The sequence below is a fragment of the Panthera tigris genome, chromosome F2 (genome assembly GCF_018350195.1).
Source record: "Panthera tigris isolate Pti1 chromosome F2, P.tigris_Pti1_mat1.1, whole genome shotgun sequence".
NCBI classification, from domain to species: domain Eukaryota; kingdom Metazoa; phylum Chordata; class Mammalia; order Carnivora; family Felidae; genus Panthera; species Panthera tigris.
The window spans coordinates 29092468-29116746 of record NC_056676.1 but is presented as its reverse complement, the minus strand read 5'-3'; the positions used below and the strand labels follow the sequence as shown (position 1 = coordinate 29116746).

At 38.4% G+C, this 24279-nt stretch overlaps 1 pseudogene; it reads right to left on the bottom strand.

Moving 5' to 3' along the window:
- Window positions 1-636: 636 nt before the first annotated feature.
- Window positions 637-1850, bottom strand: LOC102958403 (annotated as a pseudogene).
- Between the last annotated feature and the right edge of the window lie 22429 nt (window positions 1851-24279).

Here is a 24279-nt window from a genome sequence, read left to right as displayed (position 1 = left end):
AAGTGGCCCCACCAGAAAACACACATGGGTTGCATAAGGAAGAGGAACCACCAGAGGATTCATGGAAGCCTAGAACACCATGCAAAGCCTGAAGCTAACTGGGAACTTGCAGCTGCTCCCAGGCCAGCCGGGCAAGGAGCTGTGAGGAATGAAGCTATTCTTTTTGGCAAAGAATACACTGTATCCTGTAAAGTCTCAGAAGCAGGGATGCAAACAACAACTGGAGTTTCCAGGAGTTCCATTCAGCTGGAAAGTACAGTGAGTACACAGAATCCAAAATGATTTCCATAGGTTGTGCTTAACATATTAAAATTAAGTAATTTTTGAAAACCACACTAAGAGTAACAACAGCAAAACAAACTGTTCAAGTGCAGATGAGAAAGATGTGGTCAGCTAGGAGCATGTATATAAAAGACTCAGGAGTTTTGATGATCTCAGTATGAGTGAGCCATGTACAATGAGGGAGCTGAATCTGGATTTGGGCTACATTCAGAGTATTCTGGTATTCAGGATGCAGGAGGTGACAGTTCTTTCCCACAGTATGTTGATAAAAAAGAGGACTCTATCCCCCGCCTCCCCACCGCTGGAAAATAATTTTTATTGAGATTCCACCAGCTGCACAATCAGCTGCTGACGTTAAGCTCTTTCTTCCTTTGTAATTTGGTCTTTCTTAAGTGGTCCTATGAAAGCTGTATTTTCCTCCGCCGTCTGGAATCAGCCATGACCAAGCTTGGAGGTGGTGTCAATGAATTTACGGTCAGTCTTCTCCAAGGTCCGCCATTTAGTCTGCACCAACAAGGACTCGTGGAGAATAAGCACTGGCTTCTTGGTTCCTACTGCACAGCCTTTCAGCGTGATGACATCATTGGTCACTTCACTGTAGTGGACAGAGCCACCCAGAGGGTTGATGCTCTTGTCAGACAGATCATAGTCGGTGGAAGCATTTTTCTTGATGAGCTTGCCATCCTACGTGAGGTAGCCCTGGCCAATCTTGTAGATCTTCTTATTGATCTCAGTGCGGTGATGGTAACCTTTCTGCCCAGCCCGAGCCCCAGAGAAGGCCATTTGAGTAGGATGCCATGCCCCAATACGGGCAACCTTACACAGCCTCCCGTGGGTTTTGCAAGGTAGCTCATTGGTATGCCAGTGGCTGGTGACCTCTTTGTAGCCTTTGCCCTTTGTGATACCAATGACATCGATCATCTTATCCTGCCCAAACACTTGGTTCACAGGCATCTGCTGCTCTAGCGTCTCACGGGCCCAGGCCACCTTCTTGGCCACAGTGCCTCCATTCACCTGGGCCTCCGTAAGGCGGGCCTTCTGGTGTAGAGGAAGCAGGTGCATCTGAGTGTGGGTGATGACACAGATCACCTTGGCAGTACTTCTTCCTGCTGTTGAAGTCCTTCTCTAGCTGCTTCTTGCCATCATCTTCCTGCCACTTCTTTCAGTACTTGGTGAAGGCCTTTTTCTTAGACTTAGGCCAATTCTTATAGAAGCACCTTTTGCATTCATCACTGATGTGCTCACGGCAATGATGGTCTTATAGGCGCAGAGGCCTCCAGGAGTCTCCACACAGTCCATGTTGCCCACAACCACCGTGGGTGGCGTCTCCACAATGGCCACAGCCTCCACAACATCCTTCTTTGTTCACCTTGGATCTTGGCCTGTGGACCTCTCATACTGTGTGAGCCATGACAGCCTTGTATCCCAGGAAGGCAGGGAGGTGGCCAGGCTTGGAAGAGTCACCGCTGGGGAAGCTCTTCACCTTCCCAGTGGTTCTGGCTGCTACATTTCCAAGGCAGGAAGCCCAAGGACCCATGCCTGGGAGCAGAGAAGTTCCTGTGAGACATTCCACCACCAGATGCTGACAATAGAGCAGGATTCGATGTTTAAATTACATACATGGCTAATATTTACTAAATGCTTACTATATATCAGCTTCTGGGCTAAATGCTTCACACGATTCCCTCCACACAACAAGCCTTGGGTCCTGTGCTGTTAGTGCCTCCCTCCCACCCAGTGTGTGTAGATAAGGGCAGTATCATTCCGTGGGGTTGGACCTATGTGTAGTCTGGCTAGAGGAAGATCTGGCTCTGTGTGACCAAACTCTGAGCTGGGAACAGATTCCTGACAGTCCATTACTGAAAAAGAGCAGTCCTGAAGGATACAGGTTTCTGGGTTGAGAGGATTGAGGAAATCTAACACATGAGAAACTGCTGGAAGAACACTGTTCTACAAGAAAAAGAGTGGAGTGGTTGAAGTACCCGAGTCAGAGAAGAGGAATGAGATCATGCAGCACAGCCTGAGAAATCAGTTAGAATCAGCTAGTCAGAAGAATGGCTCAATTGGTTGAGCATCCAACTCTCGATTTCGGCTCAGGTTGTGATCTCATGGTTCGTGGGTTTGAGCCCCACTGACAGTGCAGAGCCTGCTTGGGATTCTCTCTCTCTCCCTTGCTCTCTTCCCTTCTGTCCCCTTCAAAATAATAATAATAATAATAATAATAATAATAATAATAATGGGGGTTGTAGATCGGTCTATTTAAAAATAAATGTTCTATATAAAATTATTATGGGTGTCCCAAAATGGAACTGGCTGCCATGTGAGGCACCAACTTCCCACCTCTTTAGGTATTCCAGCAGGAAGCAAATGCTCATCTAATGGGAAGAGGTCCAGGGACCCTCAACACAAAAGCAGATGAGGGTCTGGAATTACTCTTTTTTGCTGCTCTCACAGAGTACATTTTTTAAACCAGTGAAAATATATCTACATGACAGTATTCTGTAATCTGGCACTTTACCTAGTGAAGAGAAAAGCTCAGGTCAGGTCTGAAAGAGCAGGAAATACTAATAGTAGTTGAATATAGGAAAATTCAATGATGGCAGAGAAAATGGAGTGCAAAAAAATTTAATGATTCTTTTCAGAAGAAAACAGGAAGTTAACACCTGATTTATAGCATGTAAATGATGATCTTGTACCTCCATTGGTGCTTTGGCAAAAATGCCTTGATAAAAATATTTTAAAAAATGATTTTATGATATTGTAAAATAGTTTCTTAAGAATGAAGTTAAATAAGGGACTTCTAGGGGCCCCTGCGTGGCTCAGTAGGTTCAGCATCCGACTTCGATTCAGGTCGTGATCTCACGGTTCATGGGTTTGAGCTCCACGTCCAGCTCTGTACTGAAAGCTCAGAGCCTGGAGCCTGCTCTGCATTCTGTGTCGTCTTCTCTCTCTGTCCCTCCCCCACTAGTACTCTGTCTCTCTCTCAAAAATAAACATTAAGAAAATTTAAAAAAAAAAAATAAGAGACTTGTACCAACTTCTTTTTAAAAGATTTAGCAGAGCCTTCATTTAATGATATATTAGGATAACATATAACATCACACAGATTCTAGAGCTGGCCTTTGGCTCTCTTTGCCTTACTAATCCTTGAGCAAACAAAAACCTCATGACTAGCGGTAGTATTTCCACTTCTCAGCAAACTTTCTTGAAAGAGCAGATATTGATAAGAACAGCACTTAACCATTTTACTGCCCATTGTAAATTAACAAAAGTAAATTAGCAATTAAAACTCAGCATTTGCAAGGTTGGCAAGCATTCTTTTTTTTTTTTTTTTTAATCTTTTTTGTCTTCTAGAAGTCTGGTGGCAGAAAGGTAGTATTATTCTGATTATCAATGTAAACTAATAATGAAATTAATCAATCTTGAGTATTCTTTCATGTATACTTGTTTAGAAGTAAGAACAATTCTGTAAGTCATAAAGTTTTTTGTAATTCCAAGTTTGGTCTCAAAGCAAAGATAACCCTGTGGTCAAATTTGAGAAGAGTTAAGAATTTGGTTCATAACTAGTCATCTCAAAAATTGAGAGTGAAATTTCAGTGTTCAACTCACTCAGAGATTGCTTGTGTAAACTCAAAACCAACGAAAGCATAAGAATATTTTGTCAAGTGCGGTGGTTTTAAAGACACGTCCACAGATTCTTTAAAACTCCTCCCTTCAAGGGGTGTAGCTTATTTTTCTTGCCTTGAGTGTGGGCTAATGTTGGATACCCACTTTCTTTTTGGGTGAATAGCATTCACAGAACCAGATTGGGAGCACAGTAGTGAAGAGAGACCAGTCACTGGCCCCATGAAACTAGCTCACTGTTGAATAGGGGACACTTTCTGGCTGTGGGATGGTGTCAGTAAAGGAGGAAATCATCCTCACAGTAGAGGGGGAAGTTCAGAGTGCAATACTGGACACAGGGAGGTTCCAACCCAGACTGGAAGTCAGGAGAAGACTGCTGAAGGTGTTTACATGTGCTATCTCTGTGAATACACATCCCCACTCTTAATTTCTGACCCAGACCTGTCTTTTGATTCCACGCCCCAAACCAATTGCCTCCTTGACTCTTCCACTTCAGTGTTTCATAAACACCTCAAACTTAACATGTTCAAAAAAAAGTTTTTGGAGTCTAAGCCTGCTCTTCACCCAAGCTTCCCTTTTCATAAAATGGTCCACTTAGGACTTTTGGCCAAGAACCTGGAGATAGCCTTTATTCCTTCCTTTCCAGAACATCCAAATCGCTGGCAGGTCATGCCAGTCCCCACTGTGAAATGTACCAGATCTATCCAACAATCTTTCTTCCCTTTCTCTAGTAGAGACATTGCCTTTGCTGCCACGGGGACGCAGAATGAGGAGCACCCTTGAGGGTGGGCACAAAGTCTGCTTGGGATAGACTGAGTGTGAGGAGAGAGATGAGAGTAGAGGTAGCCCAGTGAGAGTCATAATCCCCCCAAATGTATCTGGTTTAGAGATATAGATGCTTATTCTGTACATACCTTAAAAAATATACAAGCTAATATATTTCATTAATTGTAATATCGACAAATGGTAGCCAGAACATTATTATGCCGAGAATATTAATACTTACCTAAATTAATTGAGGATGTAAGAAAGCATAGTGGTTAAGAGGTGTGCTCTGTTGTCAACATCAGTAACAGTCCCATCTCTGCACTTACATAGCTGTGCACCCTGTGAAAGTTGCTCTGCCTTTTGGAGTATCAGTTTCTTTATCTGTCAAATCGTATTCTTCTACCTACTCATAGTGTTGTACAGAGTAAATGCAATGGTCTATGCAAGATGCTTTTTAGCACATGCAAAGAGCTCCATGTTGTTAATTATCATCAATATCAGCATTGTCCTTCACTTCAAAAACATCTTCCTGTAAGAGAGCATAAAACTACTAGCTTCTTGGAGAAGAAACTACTCCATTATCTAAGAATTATGAGTTGCCTTTAAAGGTGATTCCAGCTCAGATATATAACATTCTGTCATGCAGGGCTAATTTAACTCAATTAAATTTTTTTTCTGATAACATATTTTTGATAAAACTTTTTTGGGGATGAGAACTGTAGGCATTCTGACTAAATTTACACAGATGTCCACAAAAGACTACAATTACCTCATAAGCCAAAATCACTCCCCACCCCCAAGTAGGATATTTGGATGAGCTGATGTTCCTAGCTTTAAGTATGCAGACCTCAGTAACAGCTGAGGCACAACCAAGAGCAAAAAAATGTAGTAGTAGAAAGATTAGACACCTGTTTGTGACAGTGGTCAAAGGCTTCTTTTTCATACATTTTGGGGACTGCATAAGTGGGGGAGCTGACCTGCGGTAAATGACGTGACCATGCGACTGGAATATTCTGTACCAAAGCAAATAAACTGTACAAACATCAGTGGTGGAGGCAACAGACGATACTCATTCTGAGAAGAGCTTCCCATTTTGTAGCTTTGTGCTCTCGGAACACTCTAGGAGTTATAATTAACTGCTAATGTTCTTCTTTGCTCCTTATTCTGTAGGGTATTCTACCCTTCGTCTCTTTCCTAGATCTTCTCCTTTAGATACAAACTCTCCTTTTCTTCTCCTGGGCAAAAAACAAACTAGATACCAGGAGGGAGTATGTATTTTATCAAGAAGACATATAACAGATTTGAAAATTAATTTTCTTATCAATTTTGTCCCAGACATTTTTCTGACCCTTGTAGAAATTTGAACGTTCATAAATATGACTGTCAGGAAATAGTTATAAATTCCTCTCCATTTATTTAGGCAAGAAGAGTGGTTATCCAGTAAGTGGCAGCAAACAGCTTATAGATTCATCTTTTCTGATTTCCTAACTCTAAGATTCTTATGAATGAAGCAGAATCACTGATTGAGCAAATGGAAATAAACTTGAAAGTAGAGGACGCATATTATGACTCTCCTAAGAAGCAAATATGAATCTGCCTCTGCGTCTTCTCCAAGAAGTTTTTCAGAGCCATAGAGTGTACTGATGCATGAGCACTCAAAGACACCATAAGGCATTTTCTGCATGACTTAATTCTTTTTCACACATAAAGAACAGATTCTGATGATTTACTACTATCATTTTAAATTCAGAGCACTGCATTGCTAACATTGAGGAATTGCAGACTACTTGTTTAAAGGATAATGAAAAGTGAAAAATGCTATATGATTGTCATGGTCACTCTTAAGTCCCAAGATTTTTCAGAACAGTCCCAATTTCAAAAATTCTACCTTGTTATCCTTTAATTACACTCCTTTTGGGGCGCCTGGGTAGCTCAGTTGGTTGAGTGTATGACTTCGGCTCAGGTCATGATCTCATGGTTCTTGCTTCAAGCCCCACGTCAGGCTCTGTACTGACAGCTCAGAGTCGGGAGCCTGCTTCTGATTCTGTGTCTTCCTGTCTCTCTGCCCCTCCCCCACTCATGCTCTGTCTCTCTCTCCCTCTCCTTCTCAAAAATAAATAAACATTAAAAAAGATATCTGTAATTACACTCCTTTTTGTCAGTCAGACTGTGCATCAGATTTGGAAAATATGTTTTTAAAAGTTCATTGTTATTCTTAGTGCATTTAGTAGTTTCCAGAATCAAAGAAATTGTTTTTAAAATATTACATAAATTTTGGGGCACCTGAGTCGCTCACTTGGTTGAGTGTCCAGCTCTTGATTTACACTCAGGTCATGAACTTGCGGTTTGTGGGATTGAGCCCCGTGTCAGGCTCTGTGCTGACAGCCCAGAGCCTGCTTGGGATTCTCTCTCTCCCTCTCTCTCTGCCTCTTCCTCATTTGCATGCATGTGCATGCACATGTGCTCTCTCACTCTCAAAATAAATAAACTTTTAAAAATATATATAAATTAAAAAAATTATCTTAAGAAAAATAAAATTCCATTCTTACACATTATGGGAAAGCAGCCTGAACAGCTTAGCTCTTGGGCATAGACTGATGATTACTTGAGCAATTTTCATATTATTGCAGTGGGACTTTATGATTGCCAATTCCATCAGCATAACATGCAGAGTCACAGAAGTATTTTTGAAGGGCATGTGAGAAGTAGCATTTTAGTGTAACGCAGTTGCTGTTTCTTAGAATCTGAAAGAAACTCTTAAGGAAGTTCTGGAATGTACATGATACAAAGTTGCTAATCAGGAACAGTATGATACTTAGATTACTCTTGATTCTAATGGCCATGAGGTCACATGGGGAAAAAATGCCTTTAGATGAAAAAGGGTCAAAATTTTAATTTGAAATTCATACCTTGCTGAAAAACTGATTTGGATTAAAAGTGAAGCTTCAGATAGTCTCTGTAGAGGTAGAAGTCATGAAACAATTTGAAAAATTTTATCAATTTCAAAATACTTTTAAACTAATTTTGTCAATTCCAAATGCTTTTGAAAAGAGGTGGTTTAGCATACAGAAATGCTACTTCCTTATTTATATTAAACTTACTAAAGAGTTCAAAGCTTATTAGGTGTATTCTGCAAGGATGGTCAATATTTTATTATATTTTGCAAGTTATGGTGATATCATTTTGAGGATCATCCTTATGTTTTTCAGTTATTGTTCAGAACTAATATTTACCTGTCATGAAGTACTTTGCATCATCACACATCACTTAAACTCACTTTCCTATTTATTCTATATAAAGTGACTTGCACAAAACTTCTCCACTCCATTCATCCTTTTTCTGCCCTAAAGGCTGAGGGCTTATTACTATGACATGGTTTGTATACACTGAAGAGGTCAAAGGTACCAGCTGATGAGCTGGAATGTTTTTCCCTTATCAGAACTTTTCCTTCCCTTCCAAGGCAATGGCAAGATTCAGAGACAATTCTGGGTGGGTTACCTGAAGTTTCACCCTTATTTATTTTAACAAAAATGCAATGCTCACCGTGGTAAAGTGGGAAGACCAGTGGTTATATTCATACAAATCAGGGTTTGAATTCTTGTTCTGTTGCTTACTGCTTATGAACTATATTCAAAGTAAGTCTAAGACTCAGTTTCGATATCAATGGTATGGGGACAGTACAAATCTCATACGATTTTTCAAAGATAATATATATCTAAAGCAATGAGCTTTAGTATCTGGCTCATAGTAGGCTCTGAGTAAATGTTAGCTAATTTGGTTGAATAATAAATAATTATAAGTGGAAGAAGTACAACACAAAAGAGAATATTGAAGTAAGAAGGCATCTTTTGTGCCTACATTGTATGCTATAGTAGCAAAAGTATGAGATTTAATGGCTAACTGTCTTCATCAGATTTCCCAACCAACTGAACATTATTTTTCTGATCTGTGAAAATGAGCGTGATTATACTGCCTCATGGAGTTATAGTAGTACAGTTAGGCTCATAGTGCGAATATCAGATCTTAGTTCCGCTTGTCTTCCTTCTCCTTTGATACTCTTTTTATGGCATATTCTCCGCCCACTCCTTTTTGGACAAAGACTAACCTATAATTTAATGTCACTCTCATAACGTTTGAAGACTAAGAGAGAGAAACCAAACTTGAACCAACTTAGGTTTCCAGTGGGAGAAATCCATTTTTATTGACAATAACATACCTATATGACCCGTGGGTCTACACTCCTAGGCAGGGGAACTGAGGGCTTTAAAGTGAATGAGTCAGAGATGCCTACATGAGCTCAGTAAAAAGATACAGCTCTTCTGATTTGCTGACTGCAGCTCATTCATTCAACTGATATTTTATTAACTGCCTACTATGTACAGGCATCATACTAAGTGCTAGTCATACAACTATGAATAGAACAGCTCTCACCAAGAGAGGCATGTGAGACAAATTATTATAGCAATGTGATAAGTAGTATAACCCATTTATTTATTGGAGAGGCATTGCTGAGTTCCTGTGGAATACCAGGCACCCTTCTAGTGCTGTAGATAGTGTTTTGTTTTTTTTTTTTTCTTTTTTTTCAACTGGTTGAGGGGCTGATCCAAAGAGGGCATGGATCGAGGAGGCAACGGAAATGTAGAATGACTTACGCAAAGGGGAGATGGTTAGGGGGTTACCTAAAGATCCGTTGTAAAAGATTGAAATGAGACCCGTGGGGCGTCTAGATGGCTCAGTTAAGCGTTGGACTTCAGCTCAGGTCACAGTCTCATGAGTTCAAGCCCCATGTCCGGCTCTGTGCTGGCAACTCAGAGTCTGGAGCCTGCTTGAGATTCTGTGTCTCCCTCTCTCCGCCCCTCCTCCGCTCACACGCTGGCTGTCTCTCTCAAAAATAAACTGAAAAAAAATTTTTTTTGAAGATTGAAATGAGATCTGTACTCTTTTTTATATTTAATGGTGCTATAAGCAGATAGTGTTCTTAAGCAGACAGTGGGACAAAGTAGTTGAAATTTGGGCTGTACGTGATTTTTCTGGGCAACAATACGAATTGGGATGCATAGCATTATTTACAAAAGTACCGTGCAACGTATTCCACAAGTTAATAGCTGTTGTGCTACCAGAGAGGATGCAGTGCTCACTGAGCTCTAAGTAGAAAATAATTATATAAATTTTGCATCTGTCAGGATGCCCTGGGAGCTCTAAAAGATGCACAGGTTTGCAAATGTAATAAGGTTAGACCCCTCTAGAGGGCCATGATATCAAAACTTGGAAGGACATGTGTATTTTTGAAAGTAATTTTTAGGTCAGAGAAAGAGATAATAGACGTGGCCTAAAGTGTTGATATGGCAAGAGCTCACTGTGTCTGTTTTGAGGACATCATCTAACCCATCTAACCCTGCTTCTTCAATAATTAATCATATTTCTGGGAGAGACTGAAAATCCCAGCGAATGTGTATGGCTACTTCCAGCCTAGAGAGGTCGGTTTACTTAGTGACAGGATTTATTGGATTTTAAAATGTTTTCCTTCTTGTAATTTTTCTGACCCAGAAATATGCTTTTTATTTCAGCAGCTCTCAAAACAGCTGAATAAATGACAGTTTCCAAACAATCACCGTTAACTGTAAATCAAAATGTTATGTTTCCTCAGTTAATGCTAAGATTCTTCAGTTTGTTTTCCTTCTCTCACCAGTGAAGTATAATCCACCACCAGAATGATGATTAAAGGCATTCTACCAAAAATATTTACTCCATTCTGTGGCAAACACTTGTCATTTCCAACTTCAGTACAACAGCCCTTGCTTAAGTGTCGTGGTGCTGCTACATGAAATAGAGGCATCTGGAATTTATTCTCTTATTCTCCTTCTAATTATAGCTTAATTTATCAACCACACATTTTTAAAATGGTTATTCTTAGTAGCATTCTCCATTACAAAACACACCAGAAGTATTCATTTCAAAATGATATTGTTTTTACTCTTCTGAGGGGTAGATATCACACTTGTTTCTGTATAATTTTTATGTGTATACTCAACTGTATAATTTCTCAAGTTCTGTTTTCCAAAATTATCTCCCTACCCCCAAGTCTCCAACCTCAATAAAAAATCTCACCCTCTCAGTGCCAGTCTCTCTGCTACATGGCAGACCTGGTCATGACCTTTAGAACTAGAGGTGACCTTGGAGATCATTAGTTCAGTGGTTGTCAAACTTTGCAGCATATAAGACTCTCTTTGGGGTGCTCTACTCTGGGAGTAGAGTCTAGGAATGTACTTTTTTTTTTTTTTTAAAGCACCCCAGGGGTGCCTGGGTGGCTCAGTCGGTTAAGCATCCCAACTTCTGCTTGGGTCATGATCTCACCGCTCTTGAGTTCAAGCCCCACATTGGGATCTCTGCTGTCAGCGCAGAGCCTGCTTCAGTTCCTGTCTCCCTCTCTCAATGCCCCTCCCCAGCTCGTGCTTTCTCTCTGTCTCAAAAATAAATAAAACATCAAAAAAAAAAATTTAAAAAAAAAGCACCCCAAGTAGTTGTGAGCCACACATCAAAAAATATCCTTAATTACTCTCAACTCTTCTATAGGTAAGGATGCGGAGGGTAGAAAGTATGGCTTGCCCAGGATCTTTGGTGATCTAATTAATGTAATTGTCATCGAAGTGTTTCCACAGCTGTTCTTGACATCCCTCTAACTTACATTCTAAAAGAACAGGGATCAAAACATGGTTGCCTTCTCATGAAAAGCTTCTATTCTTGCCTTAAGGGGTCAGGGTGGGGTTGGAAAGTTGTGAAAAAGCACATGCTATTGCTCTACAAAGTAATCAAATGTGGGCATCATCCAAAAGCAACAACCACAGGGGCTGACTCTTGATTTTGGTTCAGGTCATGATCTCACGTTTATGAGCTCGAGCCCTGTGTATGGCTGTGCACTCACTGCACAGAGTCTGCTTTGGATCCTCTGTATCCCTCTTTCTGGCCCTCTCCCACCCTTGTACACACTCTGTCTCTCTCTCAAAAATAAATAAACTTAAAAAAATTTTTTTAAAACAACGACCATAAAAGTGTGTATAATATTTCCATGTGGCCCCTTTAACAGTATTTGGGGACAGAGAATAGACACTGAATGAATGAATGAGTACATGGTGAATACATGAATGAGTGGCCAGTGAGTCAGGATGGAAGACATTCAGGTAGAGTGGTGACGTGTCTCAGAGTGCCTGAAAAGTCCCCATTGTGGTCACTAATAGTCCAAACCTCTGTCAGGTAGCAGGAAGAGGAAGTCCTCTTTAGAATAGGATAAGCTTGTACAATTCTATTATTTTAGTAGTTTATTTTTTATCCCTTGTAGATAGTTGAAAAGTATTGCAGATTTAAGTAGCTTAGGTATAGTATTGGGTTATAATTTAGAAGGTTTTATTTAGGTTATGTTTAGAAAAAAGTTTCTCTTTATTTTCTTACCTTCTTTGGGAGGTGGAGAGGTATTGGTGTGGGACTCTTTCACTCTTTTTAACTAGTTAACTTTTGCTGATGAAGAGGTTACTTCAGTGTGTTTGGCTTTTTAATCTATTCTGTTATTCATCTGTAGTTTTGCTTCTAGTCAAAATGGAAAGCAATTGTAGTTTGTCATCCTTTAATGCTGGGAGATGACAGGAAGCTGGGTTTTATTTGTTTTTCTCTTTGAAGTGATACAGCTGAGTGAGCAGACCTGTTTCATTTTAACCAGAAGTTTTGCTTTACCTCATAGAAATAGCTACTTCATTGAGAACTGGTGGCCTGCTGGGCTTGACTTCTGCAAACTTATCAGAGGAGAAGATGGATAGGTAATGGACGTTTCCAGAAAATTATGGAAGAGCCACAGCAGTGACTCCAGAAATCCAGTTTGATTACATATTTATAAAACAAAGCAGACCTAACCAAACCATGCTCTGTGAGCCATATGGGCCCAAGGCCTCCCTCACGTCTTTAATCCTAATTTACATTCTCTACAACTATAAATGAAAGAGACAACACTAACAAAAATAAAATAACCCCACAGAGGCTTTGTGAAGGCTGCTCCGGGCAGCACCATATCCTTTGAAACCACAGCCTCTATGCCATTGACAACCAAGAGAGGGACAAGGTCTGAGTAGAGCAGGGTGGAGGGAGCTGCTACAGAGTGGAGAGTACGGGCACAGAACTTACCACAGATTTGCATCTTTATGTAAAATCGTCTCATTTTTTATGTTGACTCTTTTTTTTTTTTCCCCATAAGGCTCCTGGACTGTAACTAAAACTACATTTCTGAATCCAAAGCCTTTGCTTTCTGGAGTGTAGCGTCTACTCCATTCTGTAAATAAATGAAATTCTGGGTCTCTTGCCAGATTTCCACATCAGCTTATAGAATACACTTATGAAAATAATTCTGATATAGGAATTGTAATGTTTAATTATCTGGAAAACAAAATTACAGGATATAAACAGGATCTCCTGGGAATAGAGTGGTGGAGGGAGAGTAAGCATGAGGATTTGTGTGCTATCCTACGCTTAACAACAAAGACTTCAAACATTTCCATCAGTAACATAAGAAAATGAATATTAGGAAGGGGCGACTGGGTGGCTCAGTCCGTTGAGCGTCCACCTTGGCTCAGGTAATCATGATCTCACAGTCATGAGATCAAGCCCGGAGTCAGGCTCTGTGCTGAGTGTGGAGCCTGCTTGCAATTCTCTGTCTCCCTCTCTCTCTGCCCCTTCCCCACTTGTGTGCACTCGTTCGTGTTTTCTCTGTTTTTCTCTCAATTAAAAAAAGAATATTAGGAAAAATACCTTCTTGCTGCATGTGAAGCACCTTAGTAACCTTTCTAAAATGCAGTCCTTAAGGCACCATCCTACTTGTTGCCTCTCAGTAGTTGCCCGTCTGTAGCTCCCCGTTGCTTACAGAGCTAAATTTGACTTCGTTAGCGTGGTGTTCAAGGCCCTTTATGTTTAACTATCTTTCCAGTGTCTTCTTTGCTATTCTTACTTATTTGCACTTACCTAACTGAGCTAATACTTAATATATAATGAAATGCACAAAACTTAAGTGTACAATGAGTTCTGAAAAATGTGTCTATGTAATCAACCTTCCTGTCAAGATATAGAACATTCCATCACCCCACAAGTTGATGCCCATTCCACATGCTCTAATTTCCATCTCCACAGTTTAGTTTTGCCTGTTCTTACACTTACTATAAATGGAATCATACACTGTGTACTCAATCATGCCTGACTTCTATTTTATTCTGTGTATCAATACTTCACTTTTTTTAAGTTGCTGCAGAATAAATATCATGTTGTATAAATATACCACAATTTGTTTATCCATTCTTCTTTTGATGGGTGTTTGAGTTGTTTCCATGTTTTGGCTAATAAGGATAAAGCTACTAGGAACATTCTGATACAGGTCTTTCAGTGCACATTTGTTTCTACTTTCCTTGGCTAAACAAACACATAGGAGTAGAATTTCTAGGTTTCTTTTATAAGGAATTGTCAAATAGTTTTTCAAAATGTTTCTACCATTGTAATGCCCATCAGCAATGCATGACAGTTCCAGGTATTGTACATCCTCACCAGTACTTAGTATTGTCAGTTTTTAAAATTTTAGTTACTCTATAGGATACAATGGAATCCATTTGTGGTTTTATTTGGCCTTTCTCTGATGACTAATAATGTTGATCATCTTTCCATGACGATTTGTCATCTTCTGCGAAGTGCCTGTTTCAGTCTTGAGTGTTTATTTATTGGGTTGTCTCTTTATTATTGATTTGTAATTCTTTATATGTTCTGGTAACAAGACTTTTGTTAGTCTTTGGTTAGTTGCCTTTTCATTTACTCATGAAGAGCAGACCTTTAAATTTTAAATTTTTTATAAAGTTAATTTTCTTTTATGTATAGTGCTTTCTTGGTACTTTTTCTAAAAAAAAAAAATCTGCCTGCTGAAGTTTGCAGAAATAGTCTCCTATGTTTTCTTCTGGAAACTCTATAAGTTTCAGCTTTAATATTTAGGACTAAGATTCATCTCGAATTAGTTTCAATATGTAGTATGACATAGGGATCATACTCCAATTGTTTTTACATATTTATTCAGTTATTCCAGAATCATTTGTTGAGAAGATATTATTTTCCCATTGAAAAAGTACATTTATGAAAATCTATTGACCGTATAAGTGTGGGTCTATTTCTGGACTCTATTCTGTTTCACTGATCTATAGAACTATTTTTGTCTATGCCAGTAACACCACCCTATCTTGATTACTGCCTTATATTGTAACTTTATATTAAGTCTTGAAATATAATTGTATGAATCCTCCAACATTCTTCTTTACCTTCAAGATTATTTTGGCTATTTTTTAAATTTAATTTCATTTTTTTACTTTTTTTTTTTTGAGAGAGAGCATGTACAAATTGGAGGGACAGAAGGAGAGGGAGAGAGAGAATCTTAAGCAGGCTCTCACAACTGTGAGATAATGACTTGAGCCTAAATCAAGCAAGAGTGGAATGTTTAACTGACTGAGCCACCCAGGCACCCCAGTTTTGGATATTTTACATCTTTTACATATCTGTTTAAACTGTAGAAAAAACTTATTGGGGCACTTGGGTGGCTAAGTCAGTTACACATCAGCTCTTGGTTTTGGCTCAGGTCATGATCTCATGGTCCATGAGTTCGAGCCTTGAGTAGGGCTCTGTGCTGACAGTGCATGCTCTCTGCCCCTCACCCACTCAAAATAAATAAACTTAAAAAAAAAAAAGTGTTTTTAAAGAAAAAACTTATCAATTTTACAGTAAATCCTTTTGGGATTGTGACTGGGAATGCATAGATTCTATATATCAGTGCTGGGGGTGACTTTTTTTTTTTAAGTTTATGTTTTTGTTTTTGTTTTTGAGAGAGAGAGCAAGGGAGGGGCAGAAAGAGAGGGAGAGATTGAGATTCCAAGCAGGCTCCTTCCTCACTGTCAGCAGAGAGCCCGACTCAGGGCTTGAACTCGGGAACTGTAAGATCGTGATCTGAGCCAAAACCAAGAGCCAGATGCTTAACTGACTGAGCCACCCAGGAGACCTGGGAGTTGGCATTTTTAACCATACTGAGTCATTCAATACAGTAATAAAAATTTATCTTTCCATTCATTTAGTTCTTCAACTTCTCTCAGCAGTGTTTTATAGTTTTCATTGTACAAGACTTGTCCATAGTTTGTTAAATTTATCCTTAAGTAATTAATATTCTTTGATGCTATTATATAAGTTAGTGCTACTACAAATACAATTTTAAGTACTTTCGATTTACAATTGTCCACATAGTGCATAGCAACACACATATTTGTGTATTGACTATCCTGCGAACTTGCTAAACTTATTTATGAGTTCTAACAGCTTTTAGTAAACTCTTTAGGATTTTCTATGTGCATGATTATGTTAATGTATGAATAAAGACAGGGTTTTTTTTCTTTCATTTCTATCTATAGTCATTTATTTCTTTGTATTATTTCACTAACTAGCATGTCTCACGTAATGTTGAATAAAAGTGGTAAGACTGAACATCCTTCTTTGCCTTGTTCTTGATCTTAAAAGGAGAGAATTCAGTTTTTCAGTAGAAGGTATAATAGCTAACAACGATCTTTATCAGATTCAGGAAATTCCTTTCTATTAGTTTGCTAAGAATTTTTATCATGAATGGATGTTAGATTTTGTAAAACACTTTTTCTGCATCTATTGAGATATACATATAGTTTTTCTCCTTTATTCTGCTAACATAGTAGATTGCATTGATTTTTCAAAAGCAGATTCCTATAGCAAACCCCAACTTGGTCATGATGTCTTATCTTTTCAGTATATTTCTAGATGTGATTTGCTTATGTTTTCTTAAGAATTTTTGCATTTGGATTCATGGGGAATGTTTGCTCGTCATTTTCTTTTCTTGTAAAGCATTTGGCGTTGTAGGTTAATTCTGGCCTCAGAAAATGAGTTGGGACGTGTTCCCTCATCCTCTATGTGTGGATTGGAATTGTTTTTCCCCCCGTTTTTTTTCCCTAAATGTTTCATAAAATTAACCAGAAATCATTGGGACCTGGAGTCAGATTGGGAAGGAGGTTATTTTTTTTTTCTTTATAGGAATTTTACTGAGGTGAAACTCATGTGGGGAGATTTTTAATAGTATATTAAATATCTTTGATAGATATAGAATTATACAAAATTTTCTCCTTGTATCAGTCTTTATAAATTGCCTTTTTTTGTACATTTGTCCCTTTCACCTAAATTGTTAATTTATTGGAATTACAGTGATATTCCCTGTTTTACGTCTGATATTGGCAATTTGTATCTTCTTTCTTTTTTTCGTGTTCAAACTTTCTAGGTATTTATGAGTTTTATTAATTTTGTCAAAGAATCAATTTTGGCTTTGGTAGTGGTCTCTACTTATGTTTACTATTTTTAGTTTCTGCTTTAATATTATTTCCTTTTTTTCTATCTTAAATTTAATTTCTTTTTGTTTTCCATGTTTCTTAATATAGATACTTAGATCACTGATCTTTTATTATCTCCTTAAATTTTTTTTAATGTTTATTTACTTTTGAGAGAGAGAGAGAGAGAGAGAGAGAGTGAGTGAGTGAGTGGAGGAAGGGCAGAGAGAGAAGGAAACACAGAACGCAAAGCAGGTTCCAGGCTCTGAGCTGTCAGCTTAGAGCCCGACACGGGGCTCGAACTCACTGACCGTGAGATGATGACCTGAGCCGAAGTCAGACGCCCCTAAAACTTTAATATCTTCTAACATAAGCATTTCAAGCTACAAATTTTGTTCTAAACACTGCTATAACTATAAAACACAGATTTTGTTAGCTTGTGTTTTCATCATTCAGTTCAGAATAGTTTATAACAATTCCTTTTCTGACTAAGATATTATTTGAAGTGTGCTGTTTAATTTCCACATATTTGAGACTCTCTTGGATTTCTTATCATGACTGATTTCTAATTCGCTTTTAAAACTATGTAAGATTTCAGTCTTTTGATATTAACTGAGACGGTGTTTATGGCCTAGCATATGGCTTATTGTGGTGCATGCTCTGTGAATGTGTATTTTCCATACAGAACATGTATTCTGTGGTTGTTGGAGGTAGTCGTCTATACATGTCTACTAGGTTAAGGTGGTTGAAAATGTTGTTAAGATTTTCCATATCCATACTAATATTTTTATTTATTGTTCTATCATTTACTAAGAGGTTGGTGGCAAAATCTCCAACTGCCATTGTTTGTCTGTTTCTTTTAGTTTATATATACTGAAGGTTTATCATTCGGTAATCCATACTTACTATTGTAATGTCCTCTTAATAAATTGATCCTTTTATCATTTTGAAATATCCTTCCTAGTTTCTAGTGTTACTCCTCATCTTATAGTCTACTGTATTTGGTATTAATATAACCATACCAATTTTTAGACTTAATGTGCATCTTCCATAAACAGTAGATGGTTGGGTCTTGCTTTTTAACCCAGCGTATAAATATCTTCCTGTTAATTGGAGTGTTTAGTCCACTCACAAAAATGTAATTATTGCTAAGGTTGAGTTTAGGTTTTTAATTTTGCTACTTGTCTTCTTTTTTTTCTTCTAAGTTTATTTATTTTTGAGAGAGACAGAGAGCGCGAGTGGGGGAGGGACAGAGAGAGAAAATCCCAAGGAGGCTCTGCAGGGTCAGTGCAGAGCCTGACGTGGGGCTCAAACTCATGAAACTGTGAGATCATGACCTGAGTAGAAATCAAGAGTCGGACGCTCAACCGACTGAGCCACTCAGGCGCCCCTTACTGCTTGTCTTCTATCTGTTCCATCTGTTCTCCATTTCCCTGTTCCTCTTCTCCTGTCTTCTTTTGTATTCATCGGGTCATTTTTGATAAAAATCATTTCTCTGTTGGCTTACTATATCGGTGCCTTCTTTTGTTGTTGGATTACAAGACACATCCTTACCTTATTAGAATCTACTTTGAGTTAATATAGTACCACTTCACGTAAAACGTAAGCTCCTTGAAACAGTCTTCTTTGCACTAATTTGAATCTATACACACTATAAGTCCCACAGAATGGCATTATAATTTCTGCTTTAACCACTCATGTCTTTTAACGACATTAAAAGGAGAAAAAATATATGATATTTTTATTTGCCCACATAATGAAAATTTTTAGTGCTCTTGATTTTTTTATCTGAGATCCAGATTTTCTTCTCATAACATTTTATTCAAGCTTAAGAACTTCCTTTGGCATTTCTCGTAACAAAGTCTGAATTTGAGTGGCATTTATACAGGGATTGGGGGACTCTTTTCCTCTGTGACTCCCTCATCTCTGAGATAACCTCTACAATTTCCAAAGTACTCTAGCAGCTTTGAATTCTGCCAGCTGACATCTCGAGCCAAGTAGGCTTGCACTGCAGTCATGTAGACTGGGAAATACCTCACAGAAATGCCACATAAACTTGAGTCTTACACAGAAGGTCCCATCTTTCAGTGGTTTAATCCCTTCCCGGGTATGCCCACTTTTAATTGCTCTCCAGTGTCTCCAAATAGTTGGTTTTTGTATTTTGTACACGTTATTTGTGGGAAGGCTAGTTTAGTACAAGCTACTCTGCCAGTAGAGGAACTTACCCTTCACCTATAACTCTATAGTAGGGGTCAGAAAACTTTTTTTTTTTTTTAAAGGGCAGGTTAATATTTTAGGCTCTGTAGCCCAAAAGACAAAATCGATGATATTATGTACATATTTGTGGAAAGAGAGATAAAACAAATTTCCTTAAAATTTTATTAATGATATCTAAAAAACAGTAATAATAATTGAGTACAATTTCGTCTACTAATGAGAAGAATGGAATGGGGGGGGTAATAACATTTTGCTTGATTGGGCATTCCCTATTATTAAAATTGATTGCAATTTTTCATCTGTTGATGCTACTCTATAATGAGATTTTATGGATTGTATCTTTGAAATGTCTTTTGCAGATAGATATTGCCAAATACTGTTATTAATCCATTAGCATACACTTTTAGTCGAACATATTTATTGCTTAGAAGACATTTAAAGAATTCTGTTAGATTCTTTTCTTGATATTTGCCTTTCAACAATGTTATTACATTGCAAATTAATCACTTCTTTTTTTTAAATTTTTAAAAACATTTATTTTATTTTATTTTATTTTTTTCAATATATGAAGTTTATTGTCAAATTGGTTTCCATACAACACCCAGTGCGCATCCCAAAAGGTGCCCTCCTCAATACCCATCACCCACCCTCCCCTCCCTCCCACCCCCCATCAACCCTCAGTTTGTTCTCAGTTTTTAAGAGTCACTTATGCTTTGGCTCTCTCCCACTCTAACCTCTTTTTTTTTTTTTTTCTTCCCCTCCCCCATGGTCTTCTGTTAAGTTTCTCAGGATCCACATAAGAGTGAAAACATATGGTATCTGTCTTTCTCTGTATGGCTTATTTCACTTAGCATCACACTCTCCAGTTCCATCCATGTTGCTACAAAGGACCATATTTCATTCTTTCTCATTGCCACGTAGTACTCCATTGTGTATGTAAACCACAATTTCTTTATCCATTCGTCAGTTGATGGGCATTTAGGCTCTTTCCATAATTTGGCTATTGTTGAGAGTGCTGCTCTGAACATTGGGGTACAAGTGCCCCTATGCATCAGTACTTCTGTATCCCTTGGGTAAATTCCTAGCAGTGCTATTGCTGGGTCATAGGGGAGGTCTATTTTTAATTTTTTGAGGAACCTCCACACTGTTTTCCAGAGTGGCTTCGCCAGCAAATTAATCACTTCTAATTGAAGTATAGAAGCTCCTCAATTGCACAGGTAAATTGATATTGAAATATGGAAATTTCCTTTGGATCTTACACTGAGATGCAAAAAAATGCTACTGGTTTTAGAACATGGAAGATATAATCTGTGTAGACTTATGTAGAAATAGAGATCTCTCTTCTTGTTTCACTTTTTATAACATGGGAGGTATATAAAGCAACTTGACATTATTTACTATTTAAACAATATTGTCTTCAAAAAGACTCTTCTGCAATATAAGTTTCACATAAGAAAACTCTTTTAACTTGTAATTTTAGGTTCATTTTATTAAGAAACATCATCAGATTTGAAGCAAAATCTATTACAAAGCCATTTGGTGTTCAATAATAGTAGTTGGGCAGGAGGCACCTGGGTGGCTCAGTCAGTTAAGCATCCAACTTTGGCTCAGGTCATGATCTCACAGTTCATGGGTTCGAGCACCACGTCGGGCTCTGAGCTGACAGCTCAGACAGAATCTTGCTAAGGATTCTGGGTCTCCATCTCTCTCTCTCTGCCCGTACCCTGCTTGCATTCTCTCTCTCTCTCAAAAATAAATAAACATTAAAAAACAACAACAACAACAACAACTGGTAGTTGAGGATGGTTCTCATTCAGGAAAAAAAAATAAGTTTATCTCTAAATTTTAAAAAATAACAATAAAATTTCACTGTTAAGCCTTTGAACTGATGTGTAATTAGGCAAGTCAAGATGCTCAGATTCTATTTCTGACAAAAGTTCATGGAACCAACAATTGTTAAGTTCTTAAAAGCAATTGAAATTCACTGTTGACATTATTGTTTCAGTAGCCCACAATAGATTCACAGACTTTCTGCAAAACAATTGCTGATGGAACAATACAATGAACAACCTTACCATTTTACAAAACTGTGTAAATTTTTCCAACTGAGCATTTTTCTGCTGCACACGTATTTTTACCACCATCAGCTGTAACACATCATGGTAGATTCCACTTCAGCTTATACTGAATTAGCATTTTCTCAATTACCTTGCCTATCCTTTTTCTAGGCCTACTTTTCATAGAGGCTAATCCTTCAGTCATTTCAAACGTGGCCTGGCTCCTTGAATAACCAATCATTAAGGAGTATGAGTAACATCTGCCAACTCATCAAGAGCCAAGGGAAATAATTTAAAATCATTTGCCTTGTTTTTAAATTGGTTGTTGACCTTGTTCCTCATGCTCTCAACTCTGCAAGCAACTGCTCTCACAGAAAGGCTAATAGTCTTAAACATGTTTTTGTTTTTTTTTTTTTTTGTAAGTGCACATTTTGTTAAATGCTGGAATCAAGCACAATTTAATTAATTCATATTGGTAGATGGCTTTCTGCTTGAATAACAAATCACTTGGAAAGTTACTTAATTGCAGCCTCATTTTCATTTTTTATTTTGTGCAGAAATTTTGCTGTGATGAGACACTCTGTTTTAAATTAAAATTCTCTATTTTTTTCTCTTACTTTCCTGTGAGTTGGAATGCTGAGACAAGGGTTTAGCCTAGTAACATCAATGTGTAATATATTCTTTCAGTGCAGCCATTGTGTGGTCACATAATAAATGCAGTGCTTTGACACATAGTAACAAAATAATCCACCCTCCATTTTGCCTTGAAACATACCATTTGAGGGGTGCCTTGGGTGGCTCAGTCGGTTAAGTGTCCAACTTCAGCTCAGGTCATGATCTCACGGTTCGTGGGTTCAAGCCCCACCTCAGGCTCTGTGCTGACAGCTCAGAGCCCGGAGCCTGCTTCAGATTCTGTGTGTCCCTCTCTTTCTGTCCCTCCTCTGCTTGTGCTGTCTCACTCTGTCTCTCAAAAATAAATAAATGTAAAAAAAAAAAAAAAAAAAAACCATAACACTTGAAACCTACTTTTCTCTTCTTTTCTTGTTTTGACGTGGTAGGTACGCACCAGTAATAAACCTAAATGTTTTGGTGTAGTGATGTGTGTGGCACTCAGAAAGCTATGGAGTTAAAATAGCATCCATGTGATTTATTGTGCACTGAGCAGCAGTGAGAATGCCACATATATTCTGTTTCAAGTACTCAGCTCTGCAGCCGTGGCACAAAAGCAACCATATACAATGTGCAAACACATGAGTGTGTCTGTGTTCCAGTAAGACTTTACTTGCAAATATTGGAATTTGAACCTCATATAGTTTGTTATGTGTCACAAAGTATTCTTCTTTTGATTGTTTTTCAAACACTTCCTCATGTTGTAAAAATCATTTTTAGTTCACAGGCCGTTGGCTATTTTTGGCCTGTGGGTCATGGTTTGCCAACCCCTGCTCTGTAGTAATCCTGAATCATTTGCAGTCTTCCTTATCCTTTTCCCATTATTCCATACCTCCAGGCCTTTGCACATACTCAGTCTTTCCCACTGGAATGCTCCTCCTGTCTGTATGTTGATGTCATTTTCTAAAACACTGAGAAATTGTCACCTGCTGGATTTTTTTTTATATGGTTCAATAGCTGTATGTTGTATGATTTTGCTATTGCATAGCTAAGTCCAGAAAGAACCTATAAGAGAGTGAAAGTCTAGGGGCGCCTGGGTGGCTCAGTCGGTTAAGCGGCCGACATTGGCTCAGGTCATGATCTCGCGGTCCGTGAGCTTGAGCCCCGCGTCGGGCTCTGTGCTGACAGCTCAGAGCCTGGAGCCTGTTTCAGATTCTGTGTCTCCCTCTCTCTGACCCTCCCCTGTTCATGCTCTGTCTCTCCCTGTCTCAAAAATAAATAAAACGTTAAAAAAAAAAAAAAAAAAAGAGAGTGAAAGTCTATTAACTTCACTCTTTCCTGAATCACATAAAAACAACCTGTTGTTCTGTTTTGCTTTTGGGTAATTAACTAGAAACTGTCCTGAGAGGGAGTGTGAGGTTTTCAGGATCAGACACAAAGTGCATAAAAATATCATTTACACCAAAAGATGATGATGAAGATTAAATAAGATAGGGAATGAACATCCTCAGCATAGAGAAGGCTGGTAGTCTGAAAATGTTGGATTTTAAGAGCAAACTGGTAACAGCATATGTGCACCACCACCCACAAAATCCAGCTTCTGGGCACTAAATCTACATAGATTTTTTTATGCCAGTATCAGCTTTATCTACCAGTTAGATCTCTTTGTGATTCCATTTCTATTTCTGTGAATAATAGGCAATTTTCAAAATTATTTAGCTTTATTGGAATGTTTTAAAAACTTGGAAAGAGGAACATTTCCTTTAAGAACCTATGTTGTCAACTAATTTTGTTGCAGATTTATAGCAGGTTATAGAATGTAGAGATTTGCAAAGAACTTTGTTAAAGTTTTTGTCGTGTTGGAAGACGCTGGTCCGTGGACTGCCACCAGCTCTTACACCTCTCATAGTGTAGAATGAAGAACCAGGAAATTAGAAGAACTGAGAGGACTGTCACACCAAGAAGCACAAAAAGGATCTCCTAGTATCCATGAGAGGAAGCATGATTTTTTTGGCCGAATACAAAAAAACAAAAACAAAAAACACCTCACAGCCTCAAAAAGGGAACAAGATTGAGTTGTAGCTAAAGTAATAAAGTTAAATTAGGTGAAGTGGTTGACACTTCCTCCTCAAGCCTTCCCTGATCTCACCTCACCCACCTCCCTGCCGGAGCATTACTGCCTCTGTGCCTCCACCTTTACCATATATGTGGCTCAGGCAAACTACTTTGAAAACATGACTACCCTCCTTTGCGTTTCCTTTTTTACATTCCTGCCTCCCAGGACTGCAGCAAGCCACAGCTGGGTTTGAATCACAGCTCCACCACTT